The following is a 26381-nucleotide window of genomic DNA, read 5'->3' as shown; positions in this document are numbered from 1 at the left end:
TTTTATGATTTGGCTTCCTGACTGTGTAAATGAAGAATCCATCTGATGCGGCAATGCTGAGTGATGTTGGGGTTGCTGATAACATGAAATGGCTGATACCAGATTTTTTCAACTCATGATATACAGTACTATAACTTCTCTTCTTTTCCCTTTTTGTTTCTAGTTCAAGTGCCAATTTATGTAAAGACTTTCTTGGTCTACCCACTGCTTCAGCTATGATGTCTTTTGACTCCTGAGAAAGGAATTCAGGCCTTCCAAGATTCTCATTCTTTTCGTGATGACAGTCATATGGATTTTTGTTCACTTCTTTTAACAAAGGATTCATCTCTTTTAATGAAGGATGCGCCAGCATCCCTGGCCTCTCTGAAGATTATAGCCCGGATTCGGTCAATCCATCTGATTTCCTCAGAGTCGTTAGCCATGGCTGTATCTAACTCCGTCACTCAGTCTGAAAATACGAGAAATGTAAAATGAAAAATAGCTTAATAGAAACTTAAAATAATGTACTTGGAGACAGGCTATAGCAGAAACTTCATAACTTTCCATTTGTTCTGTGGAGGGGGGGGGGGCTATAATTTCAAAACACCTGGTACTGTAAACAGTATCCTAGGCTCAAAGGGAGCGCACTCTTCGATTTTTGATAAATATTTTTGAAATTAAAAAAAAAATGGTTAAATGGCCGTAAGACATGAGCAACACCTTCGTTATCACGTGACCAAAGCATTTTTTCCAAATATTAAAACTGATGGGGTTTTGGGCCTCCGCCCCCCACACGGTGAGGTAGGGCTGACGTTTGGCTCCCAATGACTATTGTCATTTTTTCCTTTATTCGCCTAATTTATTAATTATTTTAATTTTTATATCACCTTATCTCCTACGTCTGGCAGCGTCTGGCAACAACAATGGTTTGTTCCTTGGTGAATGCGAGGTAGGAGACGGGGTTGCCACCAAACGTTGAAAGCTGGTGGTGGGCAACTTTTTACTCTGAGCAATTTTTTCGCTATTTGTGGTGTTTTTTGCCGTTTTTTTTTTACATCCAGTAACTCTAAATACAATCTATATACTTTCACCTTCAAAAATACGCTCACAGTTGATGAAATGAATAAAGGATGATGAAAAGGGAGTACGTGATGACAAGTTCATTATATCAAATCTCAGTTAGATAAAATAGTGTTGGGTATTAGGTGCAAGGTAGGAAATTACAGGGGTAAAGTTCAGGTCGAAGTCTCTGCAAATAGATGGGATACTGATATTTTAATGAAGTGCCAATCATGTAGTTTAAAGTTAGTGCCCCAGCAAAGCGAATTAGCAATGGAAAATCTCAGCACCATCAATTGAGTGAGATAAATATTGAGGAAATTGAACACAACTTTGGCTATGAGAAATTCAACTTACTAACACATCTGTTTGGCACAAGTGAAAGTATAGAAGAAGTTCTTCATTCGAGAGACAAAAAGGCTTGAAAATCAAACTCCAAAGACCAAAAAGACCAAACAAGTGAAAAAAACGACTGAAAATGAGTCATGAATATCAGCCTGGTAGCTACTAAACTTTTAGTTTCTTAGTTTCAAACCAGGCAACAATGAGTTAGGTGGTACTTGATGATACCCTCGCCTCGAGCGAATAATACCCCTTTTTATAAAGGGGGGGCGGGTGACCTGGAGCCAGAAATCAATTAAATTAATGCTCTAAAATAAGTTTTTTCCGAGTGCCAAAAAAAAACACTTGTTGACCTTACGGTCGTTTTTCTGTTTTCACTTTTTTGCACTTCAAACGCGAACTACTTTTTTATTTCTAGGTCAATTTTAAAGTTAAATATACCATTGGAAAGAGGAAAGAAAGGCGAATATTTGTTTGGGCTAGGTTTTTCCTTAGGTTGACGAGAACCCATGATAATCAAATTATACAAATTTGGGTGGAAAAATCCCCCCTCACCCCCACCAAAAAATAAGGAAAAGTAGCAAACTCTTCCCATTATTTTTTTTCATACTATGATATACTTTCTGAGTATGAAGCTGCATTGCAATAGCTCTAAAAATGAAGGAGGTGAATCATTTTTAATTTTTTATGATTTTTTTAAAAATAAAATCCAAAATAATCATCCGATCACTCTCAAATTTTTTCTGGAACATCACCTTATATATATGTATAACATATAAAAATTTCATAAAAATCGGGGTACTATTTCTATGTAAGCGTGCGCTCCCCTTAATAAAATAACCTAGTTTTTTATGACTCAGTAGCATATCTGTAAGGCTACATACTAGTAGGGTCTTATGTAGCCTATATCCTCAAAGGTAATATAAACCTAGAACAGGCACTAGCCTAACCAGATTAAGTAGGAACCCCTTTTTAAGGAATATCCTACTATTAGACAAAAACAGCGATGGCCAAATATCAGATAAAAGGGTAGTCTCGATCACATAAAACAGAAAACCAGATTATAAAAGGATTATTTTCTGTATAGTTTATATCCTTAAGTTTTAAATAAGCCTATAATAGGCAGTGGCCTAGAATAGGTTAAGCAAGAACCTTCTAAGAAATCCTCTGTTCTTAGCTTAATGTAGATTATACTAGAAGCATTACCTAAGCTATATAAAACAGTAGCTTTGGTTAGTTAAACAAATTGCAGTAGTTCATAGCAGTTAGTCTGAATGGCATGACAATTAGAATTAAAAATTTCACTTAGCCATTGCACAGGACTAACAGTGTTTAAGTAATACAGCCATATACAGGTATGACAACTAACCTAAACCTTAGAAGGTTTGAGTTAACATAGATATTTAGTTAAATGTATTACAACTGCACACTTGTAATCAAGTTAACCTCTAATAAGGAAACTATATGAGGAACTACAGAAGTGTCCCTCACTTAAAAACAATTAATACTAACTAGCTTCTAATAACAACTTGCTTTATATCACTACAGGGGCCCCATTAGGCAGGATCCTTAGTTCAAGTGTTCCGTAGCAAATTGCTCAGTTCACTTTTTGCCAGTGGGTACAACCTATACCACCTGCCATGAGCATAGTCCTTGTAAAAAAACAAGGAAAATTTGCTTGGTCACCAGATGTGGGCGAGATTTCTAGTATACTCCTGGCAGCAAGTTTTAAAGACAAAACAGCTCCTTTTAAGTTGTCTTGATGGGTCCTAGGGTTCAGTAGGGGTGAGGGAGGGAGCGATTATATCTTTCTAGCAGAACTCCAGCAGCAGATATTTAACCCTTTCTCAGTACAACATCAATGTTTGGGCCAAAACCCAGTGACATCATTCGACAGTACCTCCCAGGTTAACCCTGCAGAGGAAGTAGAGGAATCTTTATATGGAGTTGACATTCTTACTAAAGAATATGAAGTGGACATTGCCACTGAAATGACCCTGCTGAACCCAGAAGGCTCAGGGACACAAATTTTAGCTAGCCATGGGAGAAACCCTCCTGAAGAAATTCTATTCCCCATGCAGCTATCGTTGCTGAATAGGATCTTTCCCCCAAATGGGATACTTGGATCCACCTAACTCCAACTGAAATGACTACATTAATTTACCCAGGACTTCTGCCCCTTGATCAACAGGCAGTTACAGTTCAGTTAGACTGCACAAGCTCCCCCAAAAGGGATACGCAGTTTGCAGCATTTGATCAATTCCGTAAGGAAATTGCCACAGAACAGCAATATATAAGGGATATGAAGCATAATTCTGAAAAGGAAAGCAAGTTGATCAGGCACACCCCAAAACGTAAAAGTACTACATACTGTAACCAAAAAGTGAGTGTTACATCCTGTAACCAAAAAGTGAGTGTGGATACAAATGCTGCCCAAACAAGGTCTAATGTTAGAATTCCAACTGGAAACAACAAAGGATCAGTCTGGAATACAGAACTTCAGATCAAAACATAATAGGGGCTCCAATACCCACCCCTGATGATTCTGATAAAAAATGGCGAGACACCTCAATGTGCATTTTCTCTCCCAATGGCAAGTATGTTATTAATGAGAAAAACACTATGATCGAAGTTGTATGTGTAGAATTTAGAAACAGCAGCATTCCCTAATACAGAATGGCACCTGGTACCATCTTCATCTGTGCCTATAGCATTAAAAGCTATAGAAATCACCCTCTACCAGGTCAACGAAAAATGGACCTCTAATTCCATTTTGAATAAGACCCAAGTTGCTCACCAATAGCCCCAGCCTTCTGTCCCTTCACTTTCAAAATTATTAATCATGTGAAGACAGATTTTCAGATTTTGTAGTGACTAAAAAGAGACAATGGCAGAATTAAAACCATCTGCCACGGTCATCCCAGTTTCAGGAAATTCCACCAAGGAATGGGCAACACTACAACTCCCTTTGAAAAGGAAAAAGCTCCCTTTAGATATAGCTATGCAGCAGTTTGGAACCCCTATGAGAAGACTCTCAGAGGGGACAGCCTCATCAGAATTTTAAGCTAGGCTCCAACTCCTTATTATGATAACCTCTACCACTTTGCTGGAATTTGCCACCAAAAGGCTTCCAGAAGATTCCAGGATAATTTTTGCTGCTGAGCCAAAAGCCTTATGAGAACCTGATGGGAAGCACTCTGTGACTTCCTAGAATAGCGCATGAAAGCGCAAATGGGAGCAATGGAAGGCTCAATCAAATCACTCTCAAATGTCACTGCATTATTACATTCTAACCCCTTCTGTAAGGACCTGTTTAAGGAGTCTGTTGTGGCTCAACTCAACGAGCATGCCCGCCAACAGAACTGTACAGTGTACACTCTTCTGGGGAAAGGGGAATTCAGGAAACAAAAAACCCAAAATTTTCCTTTACCCAACCCCAAAAAAGGCTCGCTTTGATAAAAAATCATACAAGCCTTCAGTCACCCCCAAAAGTTTTCCTTCTTCAAAAAGCAGGTAGGTGGTCAGAAGGGGCAATTCCCTTCAAAGGGACAACAATAACAACAGCAAGGACATCCCTTTTCACAACATCCAAAAACCTTCTTATAGGGGAAAAAGGAAAAGCAAACCTGAATATCTATCAAAGGCGAAGGCAGAGGAGGAGGCAGATACCAGGAGGAATTATATGGTCGGGGGTCGGCTTCAACGATATCACAGACAATGGAAGTTTTCCCAGTGGGGGGGCAGCATCATTTATATGTGCAGAAAGGTCCTGTTAATGGGGCCCATAGAGAAACATGCATATATTCGCCACCAAGTATGTCTCTTCTGTGTCCTCAAAAAGGATTCCTCCAAAAGTAGAATGATCCTCAACCAATCAACATTGAACAAACACACTGTTTGCCAAAAGTTTCAGATACTGCAATTACCGTTGTCTATGTACGTTGAATCATTCCAAAAGGGACTTGGACAGTTTCTATAGATCTGAAAGATACATACTGGCACATCCCTATAGCCGTTCCCTTCCTCCCCTTCCTAAAGTTCCGGATAGGGAAAGATATGTACAGAATCAAAGTCATGCCCTTTGGGCTAACCATTGCCTAAAGAATATTTTACAAAATTAGCAATGGTATTTGTTTGAGAACTCACACAAAAAGGAGTACAACTAATAGCCTACCTAGACAACTGGTTGATCTGCGGGCCAACAAGAAAAGTGCTTGAAAAACCTAAGAGCACTGGTCAACCCACGACAGTCAAAAGGTTTTATAATAAATTTGAAAAAATCCCACCTCACTCCCAGCAGACACTTTCAGTGGCTGGGACTGTGTTGGGATGCTCTTCAGGCCTGTTGTCTTTCCCCATCATGCTCAAAACAGAATAAGGCAAGTCCTCAAAAGGTTCCTTGCACAGCCCAGGGTTTTCAGATGGCAATTACAACGTATGATGGTCTTGCTGCAGTTCGTATCAGGACAGATCCAATACTTAAATTACAACTAAAAATGTGAATAAATTCTGGCTATCGCATGCAAGAAAAAAGATACAAGACTGACCTCATCAAAAGATTAAAAAAGTTGAGGAGATACCTCAGCCTTGGATCTGGAAGGAATCTCTGGCGAAACAGGCCACCCTGAATCCTCCATCTGTATGCCTCGTTGACAGGTTGGGAGGATCGTCAGGTGTCAGGGAGGTGGTCAGCTACTCTGAGGAATTCTTATATCAATTTCCTGGAGCTGATGGTTGTCTTTTTGTCTCTCAAAAAACTCAAATCCCCAGAAGAGAGACAACATAACCACAATATCCTACATCATGAGGTCAGGATCATGTTCACCTCCTCTCAATATGATAATGCTAGCCATCCTTCAGATGGCCCAAGCAAGAAAGTGGCACATGTCTGCAATTCACCTCACATTGTAATAGCAGACTATCAAGAAAAACGACAGCTTCAACAGAGTGGATATTGGACAACCACTCCTGCTCCCGAAAGGCTTCCAATTACTTGGTCCCTGAACAAGGTGCTTAGACTTCTATGAATCTCTCAATTCAGCTGGCCTAATACAACCACAAAGCACATGCTACAAAAGGCGATTTTCTTCATTGCATTAGCATCAGGAGCTCGAATTGGTGAACTGGTCTCTCTTGGATGGGGGACAATGCATCACACAAACATCTGACCATCAATTATTATTGTCCCCTGGCCTATCAACCCTGGCCAAGAATGAGGATCCTTTAAAAAGGAAATCTATTCTTATAAGAAAACTCAATTTAGAAGACAAGACATTATGCCCGGTTCAAGCACTTTAGGTTTACCTAGAGGTCACCACACATCCACTGTGTGGCATGTTCGTTAGATCCACAATACGCACATGCTAATGTACTTTGGCAATTTTTCTTTGTATATGTCCATACAGTAAACCCTCCGTATTCACGGAAGATGCGTTCCAGAGCTCCCCCGCAAATAGTTAAAATCTGCGAATACTTGCTAACCCCCCCCCCACCTCTATAAAGGCTTATAACTGCCTATTTTGAAAGTTCAAATACCAAATGTATACGTAAAGTATTATTCCTACATCAAATACCCCTTAAATTATTATCCTATTACTGTATTAATCTTTGAAATTATATTATGAATAATATAATTTTAAAGTCATCTTAAACATTAGTACCCTTAAAAATATGTATATTTGAAATTCTAAGCCTTCGAGCCAAAGCAGAGTAAAAGGAGTTACCACTTCAACTAATATTCAACAAAGCTGGCTGGGGAGGGAGAGAGAGAGAGAGAGAGAGAGAGAGAGAGAGAGAGAGAGAGAGAGAGAGAGAGAGAGAGAGAGAGAGAGAGAGAGAGAGAATAATGGCTTACAATATCAAAAGATTGAAATCTTTGAGCTTCTGAGGGCAACACTCCCTCCCCTCCGACCAATATATCAAACTGTCAAGTAAATTGGCATTTACCCTCCCCCCCTCCTTTCTCAAGCCGAGGATAAAAAAGAGACTGGAATGTTAAAAAATTTACTACACAAATGCATGGAAAATATTATATTACATATTATTATTATTATTATTATTTGAAAATTAGTACTTATTAGGTAAATCATTTATCATACAAAAGAAACATACGTACATATTGCAAGTTGGAAAAACTCTCTTATCTAAATAAGAGAGAGAGACACTTTTAAACTTATTATTAATATTTGAAAATTAGTATGCCCAGTAAATCATTATTTTACCATAAAATGTACCCTCTAATAATGCTTATATTATCATCCTGAAACACTTATGTGTCATTTTAATATAATTTCAATAGTACTTTAATATAATTTTAATATTTCAACAGTATCAATTCTGAGCATCTATCTTCGCTTTAATGAGGTCGGGTCCGTCCTGAATGGAGGGGAGAAAACCATTTTCTCTCTCTCTTTGAAGTTCCTTGTTGGGCGAGTCGGTAGAGTTGTGGGCTAGCACTCGCTAGGCCCGAGTTCGAGTCTCCGGCTGGCTAATGAAGAATCAGAGGAATTTATTTCTGGTGATAGAAATTCATTTCTCACTATAATGTGGTTCGGATTCCACTATAAGCTGTAGGTCCCGTTGCTAAGCAACCAATTGGTTCTTAGCCACGTAAAATAAGTCTAATCCTTCGGGCCAGCCCTAGGAGAGCTGTTAACTCTTAAACGCCGAGCCTATATTTACAAAAGTGTTTGTCGGATGCCGGCGGCGTTTGGGAGTGAGCACCGAAGCGGAGAAAATTTTTTTTTTTCAAAAAATCACAGCACGCTTAGTTTTTAACATTAAGAGTTCATTTTTGGCTCATTTTTTTGTAATTAGCTGAAGTTTAGTATGCAACCATCAGAAATGAAAAAAATATCATTATCATATATAAGTATTGGAATATATATGACAGCGCAAAAAAAAATTTCATATATAATTGTATACAAATCCCGCAGTGAGCAAAACGGTTAAAGCTAACGAGTTAATTTTTTTCATTGTATTGTACACTAAATTGCGATGATTTTGGTACATAACAGATTGTAAAACTATCAAAGCAACGCAGAGAAAATATTATCACAAAATGATGCATGAATTCGTAATGCGCGGATGTAAAAAAATTTTTTTTTTTTTAAATTCACCATAAATCGAAATATTGTGCTAGAGACTTCCCGTTTGTTGCAAAATGAAGGTAATTGATTGAATATTACTAGACTGTAAGTGTTTTAGTTAACAATTGCATTTTTCTACCATTTCGGTCGAGTTAAAGTTGACTGAAGTTCGAATTTTTTCTATTTATTGTGATTTATATGAAAATATTTCAAAAGTAATAAAAGCTACAACCATGATTTATTTTTTGTTGTATTCTACATGAAATTGCGCACATTTTGATGTGGGCGCAAAAATTACAACAAGGTGACTCAAGAAATGCAGAGATTTTCAGCGGAGTTCCCGTGCCTGGAGGGAAGGAAAAAGTTTCTTCAAAAATTCACCATAAATCGAAATATTGTGCTAGAGACTTCCCGTTTGTTGCAAAATGAAGATAAATGATTGAATGTTACTAGACTGTAAGTTTTTTAGCTTACAATTGCATTTTTCGACCATTTCGGTCGAGTTAAAGTTGACCGAAGGTTCATATTTTGTCACTTATCGTGATTTATATGAAAATGTTTCAAAACTAATAAAAGCTACAACCATGATTTATTTTTTGTTGTATTCTACATGAAATTGCACACATTTTGATGTATAACACTTTATGTAACGCCTAACATAAAATGGAGCCAAAATTACGACAATGTGACTCAAGAAATGCTGAGATTTTCAGCGGAGTTCCCGCGCGCGGAGGGAAGGAAAAAGTTTTTTTCAAAAATTCACCATAAATCGAAATATTGTGCTAGAGACTTCCAGTTTGTTGCAAAATGAGGGTAATTGATTGAATATTACTAGACTGTAAGTGTTTTAGCTTACAATTGCATTTTTCGACCATTTCGGTCGAGTTAAAGTTGACCGAAGTTCGAATTTTTTCTATTTATCGTGATTTATATGAAAATATTTCAAAAGTAATAAAAGCTACAACCATGAGTTATTTTTTGTTGCATTCTACATGAAACTGCGCACATTTTGATGTATATCACTTTATGTAACGCCTAATATAAAATGGGGCAAAAATTACAAGTTGACTCAAGAGATGCTGAGATTTTCAGCGGAGTTCCTGCGCACGGAGGGAAGGAAAAAGTTTTTTCAAAAATTCACCATAAATCGAAATTTTGTGCTAGAGACTTCCCGTTTGTTGCAAAATGAAGATAAATGATTGAATGTTACTAGAATGAAAGTTTTGGCTTACAATTGCATTTTTCGACCATTTTGGTCGAGTCAAAGTTGATCGAAGGTTCAAATTTTGTCATTTATCGTGATTTATATGAAAATATTTCAAAACTAATAAAAGCTACAACCATGAGTTATTTTTTGTTGTATTCTACATGAAATTGCACACATTTTGATGTATAACACTTTATGTAATGCCTAATAGAAAACAGTGCGAAAATTGCGACAAGGTGACTCAAGAAATGCTAGGATTTTCAGCGGAGTTACCGAGCGCGTGGAGGGAAGGAAAAAGTTTTTTCAAAAATTCACCATAAATCGGAATAGTGTGCTAGAGACTTCCCGTTTGTTGCAAAATGAAGGTAAATGATTGAATGTTACTAGAATGCAAGAGTTTTGGCTTACAATTGCGTTTTTTGACCATTTCAGTCGAGTCAATGTTGACTGAAGGTTCAAATTTTGTCACTTATCGTGATTTATATGAAAATATTTCAATACCGATAAACGCTACAACCATGAGTTATTTTTTGTTGTATTCTACATGAAATTGCACACATTTTGATGTATAACACTTTATGTAACGCCTAATAGAAAACGGTACGAAAATTGCGACAAGGTGACTCAAGACATGCTAAGATTTTCAGCGGAGTTACCGCGCGCGGAGGGAAGGAAAAAGTTTTTTCAAAAATTCACCATAAATCGGAAAATTGTGCTAGAGACTTCCCGTTTGTTGCAAAATGAAGGTAAATGATTGAATATCACTAGAAGTTTAGATTTTTTGCTTACCAAAAAAGACCCAAATATACATACAGTAAACCCCCGTATTCGCGTTCTCATGGTTCGCGGACTCACGCATTCACGGGTTTCTCTGTGGAACATATCTAGCCATCATTCGCGGAAAACTCGCCCATTCGCAGTATTTTTCACTGAGAAATATTCACTAATTACTGTATTTTCATATATTTTTCATGAATAAATGCACTTTTTGTGATAAAACTATTAAAATACTCAGGTATAAGCATTTTTACAGGGTTTTCTTGGTTTAAGCTATCAAAATGGGCAGTTCTAAGTGTTTTAAGATGGGTTTTAAGCATTCATGATTTGACCTATTCACGGGGGTGTGGGACACATCCCCTGCATACGGGGTTCACTGTGTATATATATATATATATATATATATATATATATATATATATATATATATATATATATATATATATATATATATATATATATATATATATATATATATATATATATATATATATATATATATATATATATATATATATATATATATATATATATATATATATATATATATATATATATATATATATATATATATATATATATATATATATTATATATATATATATATATATATATATATATATATATATATATATATATATATATATATATATATATATATATATATATATATATATATATATATATATATATATATATATATATATATATATATATATATATATATCCCGAATTTGATATCGGCTATATGATATATATTCTGATTTTCAAATATTTCATCAGAAATTATTTCCCGATATATATATATATATAATATATAATCCGACGGAAGAAATATTTACACCCCAAAACGGCAGAATAATCATAATTTGAAGGTTTTTTATGTAAAACTCAATAATGCAGTTTATCGTTTTCATACCCAGAGCATTAAAAGTAAGTATTCTTTATGATTTTTGATATATATATATTTTGGTTATATATATAGAAGAACGGAACATATATATAAACCGGGGACCGCTGTATATATATATATATATATATATATATATATATATATATATATATATATATATATATATATATATATATATATAATTGAGTTGTGGAGAAGTGCATTGGAGGACAGAGGCCTAAAGATAAGCAGAGCAAAAAACGGAATATATGTGGATGAATGGAGGAGACCAAGAGGAAGCATCAACTTAGAGCAGGCAAAAGTAAAAAAGCTACATCCTTTAAGTACCTTGGGTCGTGTGTCACTGATTGTGGAGGGATGGAAGAGGAAGTGAATCACAGAATACAATCAGCTTGGTGCAATTGGAGGAAAACATCAGGTGTGTTATGTGACAAAAGATTTAATGTAAAGATGAGGGGAAAAATGTACAAGAGCATTTCAGACCTGCATTGATGTATAGTTGTGAAACATGGCCTATGAAGAAAGCACAAGAGAGAAAGATGGAAGTGGCAGAAATGAGAATGCTGCGTTGGATGTGCGGAGTGACAAGAAGAGACAGGATAAGGAATGACTTCATAAGAGGGACAGTGAAAGTTACAGAAATATCAAAGAAGCTGCAACAGAGACGATTACAATGGTTTGGACATGTTATAAGAAGAGAGGAGGATTCTGTATGTAAAAGAACCATGAATATGGAAGTGCCTGGAACAAGGAGGAGAGGTAGACCAAGAATGAGATGGAGAGACACAGTTAACAGGGACATGCAGGAGAAGAACGTGAGTGAGGTAATGGTGCATGATCGCAGAAGATGGAGAAGACTAATAACAAACAGCGACCCCATATAAAGATGGGAAAAGCTGAAGATAAAGAAGAAAGATATATATATATATATATATATATATATAAATATATATATCTATATACTGTATGTATATATATGTATATACACATTCATACATACACATATATATAATATTATATTTTTTTTTGCTTTGGTATGAATACATAACTAAAAGGAATGCAGGTGAAAAACTTTTTTTGCATAAAATGAAATAATATACAAAACAATAAATACAGATATATAAAAACTTGTAATAAATATAAAACTAAATATAAAATCAATGCAGAATACTCACTCGTAATCCTGACTCTTGCTCTGTTCTTGTTTTCTCCTCCTCCATTGAAGAGTCTTGCATTTTTTCCTCTCAACATGACGGGGGCACAGGTGGAGGAGGGAGACGCGCGCCCTTCTTGATTGCGGATGGGCCGCTCTTCGGCGATCCGCTGCGCCTCCGGTGTCTCGGGTAGGCGCATCCAATATATGACCGCAGTGTGGTACTTGCGGTCACACTCCCCGAACCTGCAAAGTGCCACCTTGCAGGTGCGACAGACGTACTGGGTGTCTCTTCTTCTGCCATTCATATGGCACACCCGGCACCGTTTCTGCTTGCACCCTTCTAGGAACTCCAGTGTGTGATCCCCTGCCTGCAGCCAACACACAGGGTCCACTACCCAACCGGACATTGGAATGTGAGGGAGGGCAGCAGCATCATCAAGGGTGGCGGCAGCAGGGGCGGCGTCGGCAGGAGCAGGAAGACCGAGGTTGGCCCTCCTAGTGACATCTGCCCCATCCTCTCGGGCAGATCTGGAGCTCCTCGGCAGGGGGCGGTGTTGGAAGGCCACTCCTCTGGATTAAAGTTTATGAGGGCATTCCCAGCCACCTCGAAACTGGATGTGGGACAACCTTTAGGCGTCCGAATTGTACCCATAGTAGAGGATGTAGGCATTCTGAAGGGTCAACTGAAGGAGGTATTTGAGGAGCTTCTGTATCCACCTCCTGGTTCTCCTGGCGAAGGGATAATACTGGATGAGTTGATCAAAGAGATCAACTCCTCCCATGTGCCTGTTGTAGTGCCCGATGACAGTAGGCTGTTGGACACAAAACTCCTCATACGTAACTCGGCCCTGCTGATGTGTCTTCTTCCGCTGAATGATCTCTTTTTGGATGGGCTCATGACTCGTCGTAATCATGGGCACGAGTCAGACCCCCTTCCAACAGATGATGAAGACATCTCCCTTCCGCAGCCACTCTGTCTCTCCTCTTGCCAGATGTTGCGGCTGGCTAGCGAACCTCTTGAGGACATTCGGGGCCCCACGCACCAACTGAAGGGTACCACTGACGTGCACACCTGCTTCATGCAGTTCCTGGGACAGGGATACAGAGTTATAATAATTATCCATAAACAGGTGGTATCACTGGTTATGGAAACAATCCACAAGACCGAAGACAGTGTCATGCAGCGTGGAGAAGACCCCAGAATACACAGAGAAGTCCACGACGTATCCAGTGTTGGATTCCGTAATACAAAATAACTTCACACCATATTTCTTTGGCTTCTTGGGGTTGTACACTATTTATACTTAGACGCCTTTTGTATGGCATTATCCCCTCATCCAAAGAAAGGTTCTTGGAAGGAACCACGAGAAACTGGCACCATTCATGAATGTAGTCCAACACTGGGCGGAATAAGATGAGGCGGTCAGGGTTATTCCGGGGTATGGCCCTTCGGTTGAAGGTGTTGAAATACCTGTCCAACGCCAGGAAACTATCACGGGACATAATGCCAGGCACATTGGGCGTACTAAAAAAAAAATTCAGCCTCCAATATTACCTGATGTCGGCAGCAGGCATCATTCCAAAAAAAATGTGGAGCCCCAAAAAATGCACCATATCCGTGAGGTTGCAGCCCCGCCAGTGATACGACAACGTCGTCTGCAGTTCCTCATGGCAGTACCGAGCGTAATCCGCCGTCTCTGCAATGAGGTATTCCAGCAATTCCCGCGTTAGGAAGAGCTGAATGAACCCCAGTGCTTATACCCAAGTATTTTAATAGTTTCATCACAAAAAGTACATTTAGTCATGAAAATTATATAAAAATACAGTAATTAGTAAATATTTCTCAGTGAAAAATACAGCGAATCGGCGAATTTTCCGCGAATAATGTGTATACATGTTCCATAGGGCAATCCGCGAAAAGGTGAGTCAGCGAATCGTGAGAACACAAATACAGGGGGTTTACTGTAACTGCACTGGGATCCTCACCTGGATGTACACCTTGCCCTCAGTGCCTTAAGGGTCGTCAGTCCATTGAGATCGGACTCAGCACTGAGGGCAAGGCTTGACATAAAAGTTTCGCCTTGCTCGATCATACCAATACTCCAGTTTTATGGGTAAAGAGTCACGCTGCCACCTCCACCCTCCATCTAAGTTTGTGAGTATAACACCTAAGCTAGCCTATGTCTACAGTTCACACATACACATTTCTATCTCATGTATGGTAATACAATGTGGTAACAACTGATAAGAAAATTGTTGTATAAAAATACATTAATGGTAATAAAACCATGGTAGCCTACTGAACTGTCATTAACAGCTGAGAGGAAAAGAAGGGGGTTCCATTTTTTTTAAAGCATATTTATGCAATATATTTTGTTACAAATACTGGGAAAAAAGTTTGATGGTTGTTGTTTATAAGCATACTGATTGTTTACAGTTATGTGGTATTGACAAGGTTAAGTGAGGATGGGTACGGAGTTGCCCTTGAACACCCACAGATTTTTTAACTCGCCATTATCCAATATACCCTTGGCTCCAATAATCCGGATAATTGAAGGATTACTATTTAATATTTGCTATTTTTCTCATTTCTGAACTATCATGTTATTTTGGTTTCTTTAAGGGTATCGGCGGGGTCGGGGATTAATTTTGAGTGACAGTGTTCAAACTTCCACAGGTGTTACCTCTAGTTTGACCGAAGATGCATACAAAATTTCAGGTGAATTGGATGAAAACTTTTTTTTAGCAAATATTTTTCTTTTAAACATAACATTTTTTGTGTTTTTTTAAAGTACATCTCCTTCTTTATTTATCACTCAATTTAAAAACAAAAGTAATAGCAGAAAGTTTAGTTCCTATCAAATAAAACGGCAAACTCAAAAATCTATGTGATGTATGCTATTTTAGAAAAATATTTTAAAAAGTGCAATAAAAAATACCATAAAATTATATATTAAATCTTGGTAAAAAAATTTTTTTAGAGAAAAAAAAAAAAAAAATTTGCCAATGTGTTCTCTGACTATCTTTGTTCAAATTGCTTTTTAGATTTTTAAAATCCATTCATAAATAAGGGAGTTTTTGGAATTTGAATGTAGAAAAAGTAAGTTTTGAGAAAAATGCAGTTAAAGTTTTGCTAACCATTTATTTTGCTTTTAGAAGCATATGAAGTTTCTTGGAAAAGCCTACATGGCACTTGTTCCTCTTTTATAAGAGATATATTATTCCTCTAAAAAAAACATTTATCACTTAAAGAAAATAGTTTATATAATTTTTGGGGGTTATCATAGAATGCCACTCTACTCTTGTGCTGCCAGGTTTTTAGGAGGCTAATGAGCCCCTCCTTCATATCCTCCTTTTGATGTTCTTTGCTCTCTTGAATGCATAGTAGACACTCATTTTCTGGTCTTCTCTTTTATCTGAAGGCCTTTCAGGCTTTCTCCTGTCGTTTTTCTCATAATAGGCAGCAATGAACTTGCTGCATAGCCGATACCATGTTCCAATCTTTATCACTGTGCTATCACTCAATTTATTGAGTCCTCCAAGCTCACTCCTAAAAATAACTTTGTTTGTTGTTGTTACATATTTCGAAACATATTGTGTATCTTTTTCAAGGCCATAGGACGAAAGACAATCCTCTTCCGAACGTGGTTTATGCATTCTTCCTTGAGCACTGGATATGGAGTGCCATAAGGACCAGTGCCGTCATTCAAACTGCATACTCCTTTATATGCTGTCGAATCCCCTTCACCAACAAATACTTTATATATGAATTTCCTGTCTAGTGATCTTTGCCACAATGCGAGAGCACCAGCAGCTTCCATATCTCCAGAAGCTACGTCAGGGACAGCAATTACATCTTGAAAATGCTCATTCTCTTCCTCCTCCCCCTCCTCATCATCAGATAACTTCAAAACAAAGTCGTCGGTGCCATCATCATCATCATCTTGATATATTTTTGCAAGGGAATAATAGATTTCACTCAGAGCGAGCTTCATAATAGGAAGTACTTGGCATCTCCTCAGCACACTTGGTTGGTAGCAACTTGTGAAAAGCCACAACATAAGCTGTGTCTATACTTTTAGCTTCAAGATAAGTTTTGATATTGCGACAGCTTTCTTCCCTTCACTTACTAAACTTCTTTTTCCGCATGTTGGTAATATATATAATACACAATTGACATCCAAAAGTCCGAGAAAGTGTTGCAATGGATTGAAAATAACAAATACACGATTACATCAAAGAAATATAAGAATTCTCTCTTGGGACAACTGGCTGGCATTATTCAGTCCTGGGAAGAGTTGCCATCTCTATAAGGAAAACATATCGTACGGCATACGAAAGAATACGCAATGAAAAGAAATACAAATACCTGAAGAATGAATGCAAAATGAAATAGTAAAACCACCCCTAACGAGACCTTTAATTCTCTACTTGGGTGTGGCCTTTAAATTGGCCTTTAAACCGTTTAAAAGGCTTCGTATCGATATTATCTTACGCATGGCAATGGCCAGGACCCAGATCTGTGGAAATATGACGGGAACTAATTTTCACGAATTTGAGCCAATATCAGCAAAATCGCAGGCCGCCGATACCCTTAAGGGCATAAATGATATCTCTTTTATATCCTTTCCCAAGCAACTGCAGAGGAAGGAGGACACACAGGTAAGCATTCTTGTTTTCTGTCTATAACAAGTTCCAAGAACTAGCCTCTGTAAGAGAGACATAATTTGTTTCAAGATCACAAATAATGGGAACAATTTACAATAATTTTTTAATGTTTTTTATTCATTTTATTCCACTAAATTTTCACTTCCCTTTCATTACGAAATATTCTTCACTTTAATATATTTTTGTTCAATTATGTGTACACGTTAAGTATAGTCACTCTTTACCAAGTTTTTGCTCTCTTTCTCTCTCATTTAATTTTTTACTTCAATACCACTTTAGCAGCATGGAACATAAATCTGCAATACATGTACTGTAAATACAGTATATTGTTAGAAATTAAACTTTTTTTAGGGGTGTTTTTTAATAACACAGTAAAATACACGTAAAAGACTGGGAAACAAGTGTGGTGTGCAGTAATGGGAGTAGTGCACATATAGAAAGTGCAATGAAATGGATGATTACTGAACAAAATGAGCAAAAAATTAAGAAATTCTAGGAAGCACAGTGGAAAAGGAACATTTAGTGACTACAGTCACAAGGAAATGGAATGGCAATCTCCAAGAGTGCTGGGGGTCCAGAGGAGTACCTGACAAACGGGAGTGCTCTGAATTTTGTGGAGTGACTAGGAGCTGCTGAATACAAGATAGATACTGTATATGTAAAATCAATGGATCTGTGTTAAAACAATTCATTATTTTAAAGACCCACCTATTGTATAGACTTGTGTATAAGTTAATACATATGAAACTCAAACTAACCACCATTACATAAAATTCCAAAAGAAAATTCCATTACCTGCCGTAGCCATGCTGCCACCTGCTCCACTGTCCATCTCTCAACATCATCTTTTTGAGGGACAGGCGAAGCCATTGCTTCATAACTGCTTATCTATGCGATACTCCTGAAAAATTAGAGAACATTGGAAAATCTCTACATTTCACTACAGAAAAAGATCACAAAATTTCAATATAATGGGCAATCACAAAGACGTTCTCGCTGAACACAAAAGACAGTTTTTTTCTTGTGTCTGCTGGTAATAACAAACAGTAGTCAACAATTAGGCCTCAGATGTAAAATTCTGAGCAGGTAGTAAAGTACTGTGAAACTGGTACTGTACACAACAGTATCTCATCTCAAAGGAGGAAATTGTGAAAGATTTGGATCTCTTGTCAGGAATTGTCAGGTTGTGAATTTTCACAAATACTCAGGAACAATTATAAATGTGAGGGATTTTTATCACTCCAGCGCCAAAATAAATAAGAGAAACCATGCAATTTGCTTACCATGTTTGTTGATGTTAAAGCTAACATGACTTTCATGACTAAATGCATTTTTTTTTTAAAAACTGTTAAAATACTCAGGTATAAGGATTTTTAGAGGGGTTTTTTTGGTGTCTGAACTATCAAAATAGGCAGTTATAAGCATTTTTAGCAGGGTTTTTTTGGTGTTTTGAACTATCAAAATAGGCAGTTATAAGCATTTTTAGCGGGGGTTTTTTGGTGTTTGAACTATCAAAATAGGCAGTTATAAGCATTTTTAGAGAGGTGTCAGGTATTTGCAGATTCTAGCTATGGGGGGGGGAGGGTTTGTGGTATGCATCCCAAGCAAATACTGTACTTGACACCCCTCTAGAAATGCTTATAACTGCCTATTTTGATAGTTCAAACACCAAAAAAAAAACCCTCAAAACAATTACACCTGAGTATTTTAATAGTTTATCACAAAAAATGCATTTAGTCATGAAAATTATATGAAAATACAGTAATTAGTGAATATTTCTCTAAGAAAAATACTGTGAACAGGCAAATTTTCCGTGAATACTGTGTATATGTTCCACAGAAAAATCCACAAATAGGTGAAGCCGCAAATCCAGAACCGCAAATAGGCGGGGGTCCACTGTACTGAGCAGGTATGGCTGATGTAACAGCGTTAGCCACGAGGTAGCTCTCTCAGTGCCTCAGCAAGAAGGAACAGTAGATCTGGATACCACTCAGTTTGTGGACAGCAATGAGTCGACAGGGTCATCCTCAGACAGTGTGATTAACATTCAGCTGATCACTCAGCAGATCAGGCACAACAGAAAGCTTAAGCACTGAGGTTGTCCCTCAGGTGTTGGAAGATGTCCTTCAACACAGCTCAAGGGACTGGAACTAGCAAGTAGAGCACTCGGGGCTTTTCCTTTAGCCACATGATAAGCAGGTCAATCACTGGGTTCCCCAAAACTCAAACATCTTCGCTATTACATGAGAGTACAGAGACCACTCAGCCCTCATATCTGTCCCTGGAGAATGAATTGGTTAGCCAACACATTCCAACAGCCCTAAGCTGTCCACTCATGCACTTGCCTCACCAACACACAAAGGGAAAGTAGATTGTATATACCCCCTTGTTTGTTGACACATGAAACATAGTTGTGCTATTGCTCATCAGCACTACAAAGTGTCCCATCAACTGATCTAGGAATTTTTGCAGGGCTATGCCCATCTCAAGAACTTTGATGTGCAGGTGAAAATCCTCCAGAGTCCACAAGACCAGATGAAAGAACTGCTCTGGTATGCAACCCAAGGTCCCATCCCACTTTCAATGCATCTGAGAACAGTGGAGCATCTCTGTGGGAGGTGGGGGGCAGTTCAGTGGAACTCCCACAGTGAACATGGATGTTCCAGCCATCTAGCCACCAAGGGAGATCATCTCTCACTTCTCTGATCAATGAAACACTAAGGAGTGTCGGAGAATGAATGGTAGACAACCAGCACTACTTCAGGCACCAAACCAAAATGAACATATATGAATACCCACATGGGGCACAAGTTTCTTTCTAGATGACATGTGAATCAGGATAATTTGGTTGTTCCTGTCAGGACTGGAACTGCATTCATCCAAATGTCCATGGGACATTTTCACATTACAATGTCAATCAATATATCCTTTAACAGATAACTCTCCATTTACATGGGAATAGGTTCCCAAAGACATCATGTAAATGGAAATTGTGTGAATAGATCATAAGTTCCCCATCAAAATCAATGGTGGTAAGGGGGTTAGGTACAAGATAAAAGGAACCTCTACCCCTGTTTTTGGGGATTTTAATAAGAAATGGTTTGTTAACATCATGAGTAACACAGAACACTAAAAAATTATATTTTTATGATAAAATAAAGTTTTGTACATACTTACCCGGCAGATATATACTTAGCTATAGTCTCCGACGTTCCCGACAGAAATTCAAATTTCGCGGCACACGCAACAGGTAGGTCAGGTGATCTACCATTCCTGCTGCTGGGTGGCAGGAATAGGAACCATTCCCGTTTTCTAATCAGATTTTCTCTTCCACCTGTCTCCTGAGGGGAGGCTGGGAGGGCCATTAATCGTATATATCTGCCGGGTAAGTATGTACAAAACTTTATTTTATCATAAAAATATCATTTTTGTACATGCAACTTGCCAGTCAGATATATACTTAGCTGACTGGCACCCTTGGAGGAGGGCAAGAGGCAGCTAATAACTAAAAAATGGGAAACAACATATGTTGTAGGATATACAATAAACCTGATTGGGCAGAAGACTTCATGGATACTGTCTATGAGTCTGCTTGCCTCAAGAGCTTCAGCGAGGATGTGACCTATGACTGACAGCCCTTCTGGATCGTGTCAATGGGGGATGACCCACTTACATGACAGAGCCTGTTATGGATCGTGTCAATGGGGGCTGACCCACTTACATGACAGAGCCTTTACCTGAATCATATCAATGGGGGGCTATCCTCTTACATGACAGAGCTAGGTATTTATAAAAACTACAAGGAGCTAAACAACCAATCCCGACCACCTGACCAAGCCTAATCTTGTTAGTGATAAGAGATGAAAGGGGGCTTTACCCAACACTCTCTTTCAACCAACCATAAAAAACACACATCACCACGCATTAAAAAAACAACTAACATAGCTAGACTAAAAAGGATTAGATTCAGCTCCTTGACCCAGCACCGAATCCGCAGATACGTAGGCTCCAAGAGAGAAGCACTTCTCATAGGTAACACACACATCTCTCAAATAATGAGAAGCGAAAACCGAATTACATCTCCAGTAGGAGACTGGAGAGATCAAGACTTGTGAAAAGCCAGAGAAGTAGCTATGGCTCTCACCTCATGTGCATTAACTCTCAGGAGCTTCAAGTGCTCGTCCTTGCAAGAAAGATGCGCCTCCTTGATGACGTCTCTGATAAAGAATGCTTGGGCGTTCTTAGAAATAGTTCTTGTAGGATCCTTTACTGAGCACCAAAGACTTTCAGTATTGCCTCCGAGCTGTTTCTTTCTATCTAGATAGCATTTAAGGCTTCTCACTGGACAGAGAGTGTTCTCCAACTCTTGTCCTGTTAAAGTCGAAAGTCCTTTGACCTCAAAACTCCTAGGCCATGGCTTGAAGGGTTCTCATTCTTCGCTAGGAAGAGGGGCTTAAAGGAGCAAATCGTGAGTCCTTTTTAAAAACCGACTGTACCTTCCAAAGCCTGTAGTTCGCTTAATCTCTTAGCTGCAGCAAGAGCAAAGAGGAACAAAGACTTCCTGGTCAGATCCCTGAACGGAAGCTTTCGAGGAGGTTCAAATTTCTTAGACATCAGGAATTTCAAAACCACGTCCAAATTCCAGCTGGGAGGTCTAGGGGACTTGTTTTTTAGACGTTTCAAAAAGACCTGATAAGGTCGTGAAGGTCCTTATTCTTCCGAGATGTTCAGATCTCATGTCTAAAAACCGAAGATAAGCATACTTCTGTATCCCTTAATGGTGGAAACCGCCAGATTACACTGTTCCCTTAAGTAAATAAGGAAATCAGCAATGTCCATTACAGAGGTACTGGAAGAGGACACTTTCTGAGCCCTGCACCATCTTCTAAAAACCTCCCACTTCGACTGGTAGAGGTGCAAGGTTGAAGATCTCCTGGCTCTGGCGATAGCCTCTGCAGCCTTGCGCGCTGAAAACCCTTCGCTCTGAACCAATCCTTCGATAGTCTGAAGGCAGTTAGGTTGAGAGCGGGGAGATTCTTGTGGAATCTGTCGAAGTGGGGCTGTCTGAGAAGATCGCTCCTGAGAGGGAGCGACCTGGGAAAATCCATCATCCATTCCAGTACCTCTGTGAACCAGTCTTGAGATGGCCAAAAGGGGGCGATCAGGGTCAATTTGGTGCCTATCGAGGCAGCGAACTTTCTTATTACTTCCCCCAGGATCTTGAAGGGGGGAAAAACATACCCGTCCAGACCTTCCCAATTTAGGAAAAGGCCGTCTATCGCTACTGCTCTGGGGTCCGAGATCGGACAGCAGTAGGTCTCCAGTCTTGCGTTCCAATGAGTAGCGAAGAGGTCGATATTGGGTCTCCCCCAAAGGTTCCACAGCCTTTCGCAAACCTCTGGATGGAGCGTCCACTCTGTGGGAAGAACTTGGTTCTTCCTGCTCAGCAGGTCTGCTCTCACATTCCTTTCCCCCTGTACGAACCTGGTGAGGAGAATGATGTTCCTCTCCTCCGCCCACAGCAGCAGCCTCCTTGCTGTGTCGTAAAGGAAGAAGGAGTGTGTTCCTCCCTGCTTTCTGATATAAACCAGGGCTGTGGTGTTGTCCGAATTGACCAGCACTACTGACCCCCTGACTAGAGGTTCGAAGTGGACGAGCGCCAGATGGATAGCTGAGAGTTCCTTCTTGTTGATGTGCCAGGACATCTGTTCTCCTTCCCAGGTGCCTGACACTTCTTCCGAGCCTAGTGTTGCTCCCCAACCCGACTCCGATGCGTCTGAAAACAACACTAGGCGAGGGCTCGGCGGTTGAAGAGGAATTCCACAACCCAGTTTCTGGGGGTCCAACCACCAACGGAGATGTTCCTTTATGCTGCCCGAAACAAGGAAGGAATTGTTAAATCTTGGGACTTCTGATCCCAATTTTCGCTTCAAGGAGAACTGAAGAGGTCTTAGGTGCAGCTTCCTAGAGAAACAAACTGCTCCAGCGAGGAAATGGTCCCCAGCAGACTCATCCACTTCCTCGCGAACAACTGTCCTTCTCTCTAAAAGGCTGTCACCTTTCTCAGGCAGCGTTCTACTCTTTCCAGGGAGGGAAACGCTTGAAAACCCCGAGAATCCATCAGAATCCCCAGGTAGACAATTCTCTGCTGAGGAATCATCTGGGACTTTCTCGAGGTTTACTAAAAGTCCTAGGGACTGGATCAGTTTTAAGGTGAGAGATAGGTCCTCCAGACAACGGTCTCTCGAATGGGCGCAAATCAGCCAATCGTCGAGATACAAGGAGATCCTTACCCCCTCTAAATGTAGCCAATGAGCCACATTTTTTAGAATGCTCGTGAACACCTGGGGGGCTGTCGAAAGTCCGAAGCACAGAGCCCTGAACTGGAAGGTTCTTCCATTTACCATGAACCTGAGGTACTTCCTGGAGGAGGGATGGATGGGTACGTGGAAGTAGGCATCCTGAAGGTCCAGGGACACCATCCAATCTCCTGGACGAAGAGACAACAGAACAGAGGATGTCGTCTCCATCGAGAACTTCTTCTTGATGACAAAGACGTTCAGGCCGCTTACGTCCAGCACCGGTCTCCAACCCCCCGAAGTTTTCAGCACCAGAAAAAGCCGATTGTAAAACCCCGGGGAATGAAGATCTTGAACCGGTTCTATGGCTGCTTTTTCCAGCATTTGTTCGACAGCTAGCAGAAGGGCTTGTCTTCGAACAGGATCCTTGTATCTGGCTGATAACTCCTTGGAGTTGTTGTCAAGGGAGGTTTTTCCCTGAAGGGGATGAGGTATCCTTTCCTCAGAATTGAGAGGGACCAGTCGTCCGGCCCCCTGTGCCCAGACCTCGGCAAAGTTCAGTAGTCTGGCACCCACTGGCATCTGGAGGACTTGATTCTCACTTAGAATTCCTGACTGGGAGTCCTGAAGGTCTTCCTCTTCTTTCAGGTCTTTGCCTTCTGAAAGACCTGGTACCTCGAAAGGGCTCCTGAAAGGGAGCCTTCTCCTTCTTGCAATCGGGAACTGCAGGTCTCATCCTTTTCAAGACTGAGCAAGAAGATCTTGGGAAGCCTTTTCTGACAAGGACCGAGAAATCTCTTTTACTGTCTCTTGGGGAACAGATGGCTCGAAAGAGGAGCAAACAAGAGGGAGGACCTCTGGAGAGGAGAAACAGATTTAGATAAAAGGAGCTGAAGACGGATCTCTTCTTCAGCAACCCAGCTCCAAAAGGAAGCGATCTCCAGTAGAGCCATCCCCTGACCGCTTTGTCCAAACAAGACAAAACGCTGCTGAGGTCTTCCATACGGATGAAGTCTTCGTTTCCTGAAGAGTTCCTCTTAGCTAAGGCCCCAGAGACCAGTCCATGAAGTTGAAGACTTCCACGATACGAAAAGGCCCTTGAGGAAATGGTCCAACTCACACATACCCCAAGAAGCCTTGGCCGAATTGAGAGAGAGCCTTCTGAAGAATCCACCAGAGGAAGAAAGTCCGATCCAGCCGATGAGGGGAGGGCCAACCCCATCGGTTCCTTGGTCTCATACCAAATTCCAGCTCTGCCAGAGAGTCTGGAAGGAGGCAAGGAGAAAAACAGTCTTGCCAGCATCCTTCTTAGATTGAAGCCACTCCCCGAAGCCCTTAAACGCCTTCTTCATGAGATCGTAGGGCGCATCTTCACCATAGAGGAGGATCTAGAGGTCTTGGTGCTCCTTCCCAGCATAGAGCCAGGAGAAGGAGGAGAAGCAGGTTTAAGGGATTCTCCAAACTCCTGAACTAGTAAAGTTGCAACCTCTTATAGTCAGAAATACTGACATCCTTGGGGATTCATCCTCCGACAAAACTTCCAGGCCCGCAGGAGGAGGAGAACGCTTGGAGAAGAAGGGCATTGACAGGAGAAGAGCGCCTAGAAGGAGAGGAGCCTCTGACCACTGAAGAGAGCCTATCAGGGAGAGGTGCCTGCTAGAAGTCTGGCGCCTGACAGGAGAAGAGCCTCTAACTGACGGCGAGCCCTTACAGGAGAGAGGCCCTACCAGAAGGGAGGGTGGCTGGGGAGGCGCTTCTATCTGCAGAAGAGTGACCTGAAGTGAGAAGAGCGCTTGTCCGGAGAGAGGCGTTCTCAACAGGAGAAGACCGGCACGAGTGAGGACGCGAGCGCCTGGAAGGAGAGGCGCTATCATCCGAGGAAGAGCGCCTAGAAGAGAAGCGCCTGCAAGGAGAGGAGCGCCTGCGAGAAGAGCGCTGCTACTGGAGGGGCGCTAACAGGAGAAGAGCGCCTCAACGAAGAAGAATCCTATCAGGAGAAGCGAGTCCAGGAGAAGAGCGCCTGCAGACTGAAGAGGCGCCTGCTGGGAGAAGGATGTTTCTTGGAGGACTTGATGGGAAGAGAAACATCCTTCCTACGAGAAGAGCTCTTAGCCAAAGAGCCAGCAAGAGCAGAAAGCTGAACCTGGAGGCCAACCAGGATCTGCTTAGTGGACTCCTGAACCCCTGAAGAAGAAGAGGGGATCTTGAGCTCTCTTCTTGCACAACGGAGAACCTCTGGGAAGCGCTCAGGGCTAGAATCCAAAGCGTCTCCTCTAGGCGCCTTCCAGGTCCTCTTCAAGGGCGCGACTCTCAGCCGAACTCCATCCGCGTCTGGGAGAAGACGAAGCAGAAGAAGAAAACACTTCCTCAGGATCCCTTTTCTGTGACGATCCAAGGCAGCCTGGGACGCGTCAACAGGAGCTGCCGAAGGGACGCCTGACCGTTGGGAATGCTCTTCATCCCCCTTGCGGCTGTCGACATTCCTCCTCCACTGGTCCTGGGAGTTTGGAAGAGGTCTAGGCCTAGGAGCGATGCGGAGCCGGTCAGACGCCCCCTCCACTACACTGGGGACACTACACAAATCACTGTCACTTTTACCTTTTCTCCTCCATTGCACGCAGCTGCAATTGCATCCTACGGATCGTGGCTTTCATGGCAGCCATCTCCGACGACAAATCCGCAGGTTCGATGAAGGGTGAAGGAGCTGAAACCAAAGGAATGACAGAGAATCTGCAAGAATGTTAGGGTCTACTTTCACCTCAGTAGAGAGAGACCTACTGAGCTTCTAGAAGAAGCCTTCCTAGCTCTATCCTTTCTCCAGCTTAAATAAGAAGCACTCAAAGCCTTCCATTCTTGTTCAGTAACATTCTCACATTCAGTACAAGTATTATCA

General features: G+C 40.4%; 1 protein-coding gene across 3 annotated transcripts in view; it reads right to left on the bottom strand.

Annotated features, from left to right (window-relative positions):
• LOC136826864 (B-cell linker protein-like) overlaps nucleotides 1-26381 on the bottom strand; it is an 850768-nt gene that overhangs the window by 793500 nt on the left and 30887 nt on the right. For all 3 annotated transcript variants that reach the window (XM_067084364.1, XM_067084365.1, XM_067084367.1), the window contains exon 2: nucleotides 17985-18090. The gene's annotated coding sequence lies outside the window, so the exon portion shown is untranslated. The remainder of the gene's footprint in view (nucleotides 1-17984; nucleotides 18091-26381) is intronic.

This window comes from Macrobrachium rosenbergii, chromosome 41 (assembly GCF_040412425.1).
Source record: "Macrobrachium rosenbergii isolate ZJJX-2024 chromosome 41, ASM4041242v1, whole genome shotgun sequence".
Lineage (NCBI taxonomy): Eukaryota > Metazoa > Arthropoda > Malacostraca > Decapoda > Palaemonidae > Macrobrachium > Macrobrachium rosenbergii.
This window is presented reverse-complemented; position numbering and strand designations above follow the sequence as displayed.